This window comes from Desmodus rotundus, chromosome 10, assembly GCF_022682495.2.
Source record: "Desmodus rotundus isolate HL8 chromosome 10, HLdesRot8A.1, whole genome shotgun sequence".
NCBI classification, from domain to species: Eukaryota; Metazoa; Chordata; class Mammalia; order Chiroptera; family Phyllostomidae; genus Desmodus; species Desmodus rotundus.
Genome location: NC_071396.1, coordinates 103,695,898 through 103,704,987, shown reverse-complemented (window position 1 = coordinate 103,704,987; position 9,090 = coordinate 103,695,898).

The following is a 9,090-nucleotide window of genomic DNA, read 5'->3' as shown; positions in this document are numbered from 1 at the left end:
CCTCTGAGGTTTTTAATAGGAAAATATGGCCTACTTGCCAATCAGCTAAATGTGAGCCTTGTTAAGTTCAACTTCAATTCAATATACATTTAATAGCTTTCCCTTAGGTCTTAGGCCTGTCTCAGAGCCCAGAGCACTTAGTCCAATCCTGATGCTCTTCGAGGCTAGTAAAGAAGGTAGATAGTCACACAACTGTCTCTGGAATGCTGCAAAGAACAAGGGAAATTCTATGAGAGAGGCACACAAAAAACAGAGACTTATAGGCATCCAAAACCACAGAGGAAAGACATGCTCGATAGCCAGGGCTTGCAGGCAGAGTGGGCACTCAAAGGGGATGCAGAGGAAGGAAGACGATTCCAGAGGAAGGCAGTAACTTGTAAAGAAGCATGCCTGCTTATGTCATACTCTGTTGCGCTGCCAACAAGTTAGGAACGTTGCATAATCCGACACTGCTTAAGGACTCCATGAATAACATTATTTTCTTGATTTTAGAGAGAGGAAGGGGCTTGGGTGGGGGAGAGAGACAGAGAGAGACATTGATTTGTTGTTCCACTTATTTCTGCATTCATTGGCTGATTCTTGTGTGTGCCCTGACCAGGAATCAAACCCTCAACCTTGGTACATCAAAATGATGCTGTGACCAACTGTGCTACCCGGCCAGAACCAGTCACTCCATTTTTAAAGAATTAACACCACCAAAAATTACTAAAATGTGAGATTTGCAGTTTTAATCACTAATTTAAGAAGTTGTTTTCGGTTTTCACTCATACTATAATTTTACTAACTTTCTCGAGGGTTGACTTCTGTAACATAAACCCCATCCATTAAACACCTGCGGGTTGGTGAGCTCAGACTGACATACATACACATCCATGAAATCACCACCTCATGAAGACGGTGACTGTAAGCACCCTCCTCAGACGTACAATCCAGTCTCTGCTCCTGGATGGACACAACAGTTGGTCCACACTTTGTCATTATGGATTAGGTTTTCTAGAATTTCACATAAATGATATTATGCTTGTTATGTATCTTGCTTATTTTATCCTGTACGGTAAATTGGAGAACTGATGGTCATCGTAGGCTTAACTTTTTAAGAATCTGACTGATGGTTTTACGAAGTGGCCGTACCACTCACACTTCTATCTGCTGTGTAGAAGATTCTGGTTGCCCTACATGCGTGCCAGCAATTGAACATTTCAGCCTCTCAAAAGAAAAAAAATTACAAAGAATTTGACCATTCTAGGGAGTAGGTAGTGATATTTCATTGTGCTTTCTTGTGTGCATTCCCCTGTTAACTAATAGTTTTGAGCATCTTTTCACGTGCTTATTGGTTATTTTATACCTTGTGAAATACCCGTTTGAATTATTTCCCTGTCATTTGTTAAGTGGTTCATCTTCTTAATATTGAGTTGTAGGAATTATTTGTATATTTTGGATATAAGTTCTCTGTAAGAAACATATATTTTGAATATTTTTTCCTTTCTGAATTTGACCATTATATTTTTGTTAATGTTGCCTTTTGAAGAGCAAAATAATTCAATTTTAATAAAGTACAGCCTTTATCAGATTTTAAATGAGTCACGTGTTTTGTGTCCTATGTAAGGAAACATTGCATAACCCGATATTGCAAAATATTTTCTCTTATATTATGTTTTTTGATTGGGACTGCATCTATAAATCATTTGGACAAATTGCCTTCTTAACATATTGTGTCTTAAATTCATGATCATAGCTTAGCTCTTCAATGAGTTACATCTTTTAAAAATTCTGTGAGAATGCCCTGTGGTATTTATTGTAGAGGTCTCACACATTTAAGAAGGATATTCATAAGGATTTGTGATCTTGATGTTACAAATGTAATTTTAAAAAATTTATTTCTAACTCATCGTCCCTGTATAAAATTAAATTAATTTTGTATATTTACTGTGTGTCTTGTAACCCGGCTAAATCTATCAGTTCCTATTTATTTTATAGATTCCACCTTAAAATACTGATAGTTTCACATCTTGTTTTCAGATATTCATGCAGGTTATTTCCTTTTCTTGCCTTGATGCAATGGCTAGAAGCTCCGGTAAAATGATCAATAAAAATGGTGAGTGCCAGCATCTTTTCTTGTTGTTTCTAAATTTGGAGGAAAACATCTCTGCTCTCCTTTTAAGTATGATTTTTGCTGTAGGTCGTTTTGTAGATAAACTTTATCTGTTTGAGACTATTTTCTTCCGTTAGCAATATATTGGGAGTTTTTATCTAAATGTATGCTGAATTTTGTCAGGTGCACTTTATGTATAGTTTGAGATGATCATATGGTTTCCATTTTTTTAAATGATAAATGATATTTATGGATTTTCAAATGTTAAACTAATTTATTTCCTGGGATAAACCCTCTATGATATTTTTATGTATTGCTACATTTAACATGCTAATATTTTGTTATTTTTGCATCTATATTTGTATGGAATATATATAATTTTAAGTAGATGTGGAATGTTGATATGCATAGCTTAATCCCTAGAATAGCTACTGAAGAAAAATACAAATTGATACAGCCCAGAAGATACCACATACATTAAAAAGGAAAACAAACAAAAAAATCCAAGTAATCTAAGTCAAGCCAGGAAATCAGAAGCAGATGAACAAAAACACAGAGTGGACGAACAGAACACAAATGTGAAATGGTAGGCCTAAATCTGTCCATAGTAATAATCATATTAAATATTAATAGTCTAAACATTCCAGTTAGAATACAAAGATTGAGTAAATAAAAAACAAAATGAAAAAAAACCCCAAAACAAGTCCTTCAATATGCTTGCCACAGAAGACATCGGGCGTTTAAGAGTAAATGCATGCAAAAAGATATGCCAGAATATAGCACAGGAAGGCTCGCTACCTATTATAATATGTGCTCAAATGGACTTAAATGAAGGCATACTATTGATATAAAGAAGAATTTTTCATAACAATAACAAGGATCATTAATCAAGAAAACACAGCAGGTATAAATATTATGAGCCTAATAAAAAAGAGTCAAAATAAGAAATTGACAGAACTGAAAGATGATATTAAAAATCCCACAGTTATAGTAGGAGATTTTATTACTGTTCTCTTAGGAACTGATAAAACAGTTAGAGGAAAATCAACAAAAACATAGGTCTAAACGCTTGCTCTAATAGGAATTTATAGATTATTATAACAAACAACTTCAGAATATACAATTTTCAAATGCAGGTGGTACATTCTTTTAAAAAATATGTTCTGTGTAATAAAATAAGTCTCAAGAAATTTAATATAGTTAAAATTATGCAAATTATATTTTTAAGAATGGTAAGATACCTACAAAACCACAGAGTACTGGGAAATTATACGGCATAATTTAAAATTATACATGAGAAAAGAAAAAAATACCTCAAGGGACATTAAGGTATATGCTGAAGTAGATAAAGAAAAGTTTAACATCAAAATTGGTGAGATATAGCTAAAGCAATTGGTGAGAAACTTATTTTAGAAGTTTTTTATATTAGAAAAGAAAAAATAGTTAACAGCAATGCCTTCAGGTTCTGCCTTAGAAATCCTAAAACTTTAAAAGACAAGCTAAATAAAGAACAAACTGACAATGACCAGAGGGGATGGGGAGGGTGGTAACAGAGGAAAGAAGGGGAGGGGTCAAGCCAAGGAACTTGTATAAAGGACCCAGGGACAAGGACAATGGGGGGAGGATTGAATGTAAGAGTGGGAGTGGACAGGGCAGGGGGGAATAATGGGGGGAAAATGAGGACCACTGTAATTGAATGACAATAATTTTTTTTTTTAAAAAAAGACAAGCTAAGTAAACCAGAAGTATGTACAAATTAGAAAATAATAAAGAGAAGACATTAATTCACTATAAAGGGAGGAGAATAGAGAATATTAATTAAGCTAAACGTTAGTTCTTTGAAAACATAAAAACAAAATGAATAAACCATTTAGCTATACCGATCAAGAAAAATAATATACTATCCAAATCAGCAGTGAAAAGTACTGCAGAGCACACAGACATTCAAAGGATAAAGAAAGAATATTTAAAACTTGGTGCCAACAAACTTTAAAATTTAATGGAAGATTTTCTTTAAAAAAATCCAACCTTTCAAATGTGACACAGGAAGAAACAAAAAGTCTGCAAGTCAACTATGTATTGAAGAAACTGAATTGTGTATCAAAAATCATTTCTTTAAGAACCTCAGGAATCATGTGGTCAGACCCAGCAGGCATCGAAGGAAGAAACAACGAAGTGGAAGACTGGAGATCGATCATTGTCCGAGACCAACTCGTCCTATGTGGCTAGGGAGTCTCTACGACCAAAAGCTGGTGAAACCTTTTATGACAAAGGGGAATGTCACCAACACTAGTCAACTGTGATTAACACATTTTAAATGTACGGTACATTATGCCCAAATAGTTATTGCAGGCCATTTGCATTCAAAAATTAATCAAAAGTAGACCAACGTTCGTAGCAGCATCACGTGCAAAGAATCACAAGGCGATTGGCGAAAGGAAAATTGAAAACCATTGCAGCATTTCTTGTCTTTAAAGTTGGCAAGACAGTAAAGGAGTGACAATAAATACAGGGTGGGGCAAAAGTAGGGTTAAACACAGGTCAAAGTAGGTAAAGAGTAGGTTTTATACAGGAAGCCAAGAAATTATATACTTCTGCTGGGATCGTAAACTGGAACAACTATTTGGATACTTTCGGTGTGTTCCAGTAAAGTTAAAAACCACCAAGACTTTCTCCTACCGAGTACACACCATTCCACGTGGTCTCCAGGAGGTTTACCATTGTTCCTATGGAAAATATACAATAATTAATAAAAATAATGCAAGAATCAACTGCGTGTTTTGCACACTTACAACTGTAAACCTACCCTCTCCCCACCCTGCAGGGAGAGCATCTTTCACAGTAGTAAGAGAGCTGGAAACAACTCCATGTGCACAGAAGAAGGGGGATAAATAACTTGCCAAATGTTCATGTGCTGGAATGCTACATAACAGTAACAAAAAATCTGATATAGATACATGTACAGAACAAATATCACAGAATCTTTTTTTAAATTGTGAAGTACTATACACAGAAAGGCTAATATTTACATAAAGTTCAAAAACACTTCAGAATTGAAAACTGCATTTTTAGGAAAAAATAAGTCTATTGCAAAAAAAAAAAAAGGATAAACCTGTAATTCAGGAAGAAAGGCAGGGAATCACCGAGAGCTCTCAGGATGGTTATAAATCATCAGTGATGTCCTGTTTCTTAAGATGGGCGGTGTGCAGATGAGTGTTCATTCTGTTTATTAGTCTTCATAACTCAGATAACCCTCATCTCTCAACTACAATAAATATAAATAAGTACGAGGGGCGGACTCCGTGTCTCTTCCACGTTCAGCCAGCCGTCATTTCTCCACCCACCGCACATGAGCTGTTTGTTCCTGCAACAAGCACTGCAGTGTTTCTCCTGAGAAAAAGGAAACAATTTAGCATCTCTTTGTTGGCTTTGCCATTACGGATGGTGATAATTATAATATTGTTTTAAAAATAATTGCAAAATCCCTGCCTTCTTTTGCTTCCTCTGGAATTGGAATAAATGGATATATATTTTTCTCATTTCTAGATTAATTGCTCACATATCCTGCCCGGTCAGGCGGGCAGCAGATCTTGCGCTTGTCATTCATAATTTAACACAGGGAAAGTTGCATCTTCTGATGTGTCTCTCACTGCGAGAACCTGCAAAGTGGGAATAGTCGGAGATAATGTCACCAAAACTCAAAATTTCAGAGCCTTCTGAGAGGTTAGAGATGTTGTCTTTGTTTTCCTTTCTAGAGCCTAATCCCCCAGTGCTGTATCACTGTCATCTTTTCCAATGACAGGGAGATTAACAGTGAGCATCACGTGTACGTTAGCTAGGCCATTGGTCATAGGGGACGCACTGGGGCCAGTCTTCCTTGGTAATCAAGACAGAGCTTGACACCAGTGAGATCTAGCTGGAGACGCGCTTCCCGAGAGGAACGGCTTGGCCTCTGCGATCACAGGAGTGTGCGTCTTACTGACGTAAAGGTGGGATAACTAGGATTTATGACGAACTCAAAGCAATGCTCATTGACATCATCCAATGGCTTTCAAAGAGGAAAGTGTACAGTCTCTACAGGATCAATTTTCTATTTCCCAGTATTTATAGGAATTGGCAACTAATAAGAAACTTCCTCAAGTAGCTGTTTACAATTTCAAATCCGATAGTCTGTTCCTGTCACTGCAAAATGCTCTGTGAAGTTTTTGACAACTGGAATCACACAGAGTGTATGCTGCAGCCTTCTGGCAACAGGGGCAGGTGTGGCATCGTGGGCCCTTCAATTGTCACACAAGCGGTTGACAAGTTCTTATCACAAGTGGTAGGGGAGGGGTTGTCATGAAATTATAAAACCAGAGGAAAATATAAGAGAGTATTTTTGTAATAGATTAGGCAATACTTTTTAAAATTAGGACTAAAGGCATTAGGATTAAAGAAAAAATGATGAATTAGACTTCAAAGTTTTAACACATTTACTCTTCGAAAAAATTTAAGAAAATGAATAGGTAAGTACAGACTGGGGGACAGTTTTTTAAATATAAATATCTTGCAAAGGACTTGTATCAAGTATTATAAACAACTTCTACAATGTATTATTCAGAAAACAAAATGATAAAAGTAAACAGAAGAATTCAATGGACAGTTTAGAAGAGAAAACTAAAACGACTAATAAGCACATGAAAATACACTCAACATCATTACCCACCATGAAAACGAGAATTTGAAACAATATGATATTATTTGGCCCCCACGAAAATGGCCACATTTTTTAAGGACCGAAACATCCAATCTGATGAGCGAGTGGAGCAGCAAGAGCTCTCTTCCATTGCTGCTGAGCATTTCAAAGACTCCATTCACGGCATCAAACGGTCTCACAATTGTTTTTTTACAAAGTTAAAACACACCATATGACCCCAAAAGTTCTCTCCTGGGCATTAACCAAGAGAAATCTTGAGAATGCGCTCACAAGTCCACATAAATACCTGTACGAAGATGTTCCTGACACCGTGTTGTAACACGCTTAGAGGTGGACACCCCCGACAGGAGAACGGATGGACAAATGCGGGCCTGTTTACTCAGTGGGACCCTCCTCCTCAGTAGGGCTGCTGATACAAGCCACAGCGTGGATAAGTCTCAGGAGCCTTCCGTCAAGAGAGAAAAGCCAGTCACACAGAGAGCCCATCTCCCCATTCCATTCATGTGGAGCTCGGGGACAGCCAAGCTAAGCTAGGATGTTAGAAATCTCATCAATGGTTTCTCGGGTGCTGTGTTGGGATAGGGTGGTGAATGGCAGCACAGGGACGTTAGAGAGCATTCTGGCATAATATCCACGTGCAGATTAGGGTAGTTACACTAATGTACACATTCATCAAAGTTCATAGTATCATACCTTGCTTATACCTCAGTAAAGCTATTTGCTTAAATGTGGAAGAGGAAGTACAAGAAATAATAAGATATGTAAGAGATAAAACAACCAAATGTCATGCGGAATCTTTTTTGGATCTGATTCAAATGAATCAACTATATAAAGACATTTTGCGACAAGGACATTTAATAAGGACTGAAAATTAGATTATATTAAGATATTAATGCTAATTTTGTTAGGCATGAGAATGGCATTGTGGTTATATAAAATAATGTCCTTATTTGGCAGAGATGCATACTGAATTATCTACTGGTGAAATTATGTGATGTCTTAGAGGTGCTTTAAAATACTGGGGAAAAGTGAGGGACTAGATAAAGTAGGAGCAGCAAATTGCTGACAGTTATTAAAGCTGGGTTATGGTAAGTGGGGATTCATCATACTATTCTGTATATTCCGTGTGTCTGGAAAATTTTTCATAGTGAATGGTTAAAATGTCTGGTGAGGGAGTTAGAAAATTACAAATTTTTTCCATCTTGAAATTAAAATCCACCTTTGAGTGCATTATGAAAACTGTAAAAAGCATCTTCAATTAAGATTGTCTTCTGTATTTTAACCTATCGTATCCTCTGAGTTCATTACCTCTATGTACCTAAGAGCAAGTAAAATGAATATGAGGTCCTACAGAGTTGAGTTACGTGATGTTACTTCCAAAATGTTTGCCGCCTAACAACCTATCATCTCTTCTACCATATATCGATTTTCCAGCTGTAGGAAGATCTTGTGAAAAGTGACACCTGCTTTTGTATTCAAACTGTGGTGTATCCAAGCTATAAGGTTTGTGCCTTTTAAGTGTGTCCACGTCTAAGCTGACCTCGTTCCCATTTTTGAAGAGCATCTTAGTTTGGGTACCGCTGAAAACAGAACCTAAAACAGGACATTTCTTTGGCAGATGACAGAGCTGAGTGGGTAGAGGGGGAAAAAAAGAAGGAAAGGCCACCTATGCATTATAGAGATCCCTGCACAGGCCACAGGGGTTCAGTTCAGACGGGACCTCTGCAAAGCATGAAGAAATGCCTTCCAGAGCTTTCCTCCCAAAGGACAAGAGTCTGGGGACTTGATCCACTGGCTCCTATTCACTAGGTTAAAAGTTGCCGGAGGCTTTGGGTGCCCCACCCATGGGTGCCCCACCCACCCCTCTCATCTTCCACTTCCCCGGAGTGCTTGTGTAGTCCCAGAGGCTGCCGTAGCTCCTGCCAAAGCTCTGAGGCCAGAAAACAGAGGGGCAGGGCGCCTTCGGGGTGGGTCAGCGTGAGCGGGAGTCAGCACCGCCCACCAGAGCCACCGCCAAAATAAAAATGAGCAAACCCCACAGGGCGCGTGCCAGTGTTTGCCGTTGGTCTGTTCCAAATGGAAAGAAGTCTATCCATGGTCAGGTTCATCCAAGGCACAGACGGAAGACACACTGTAACAGAAACCATCGCTGCCCTTCAGAAGCCAAGATGACTCTACAGACTATATAGTTGCCCACGTCGGAGATACTAACTTGAGTATCCTCCCCATTAATTATTTGCTGCGTGTCTGCTAATAGAAGTTTATCGTTATTTAACTGTTTTATGCCCGAGCTGCGAAGCCA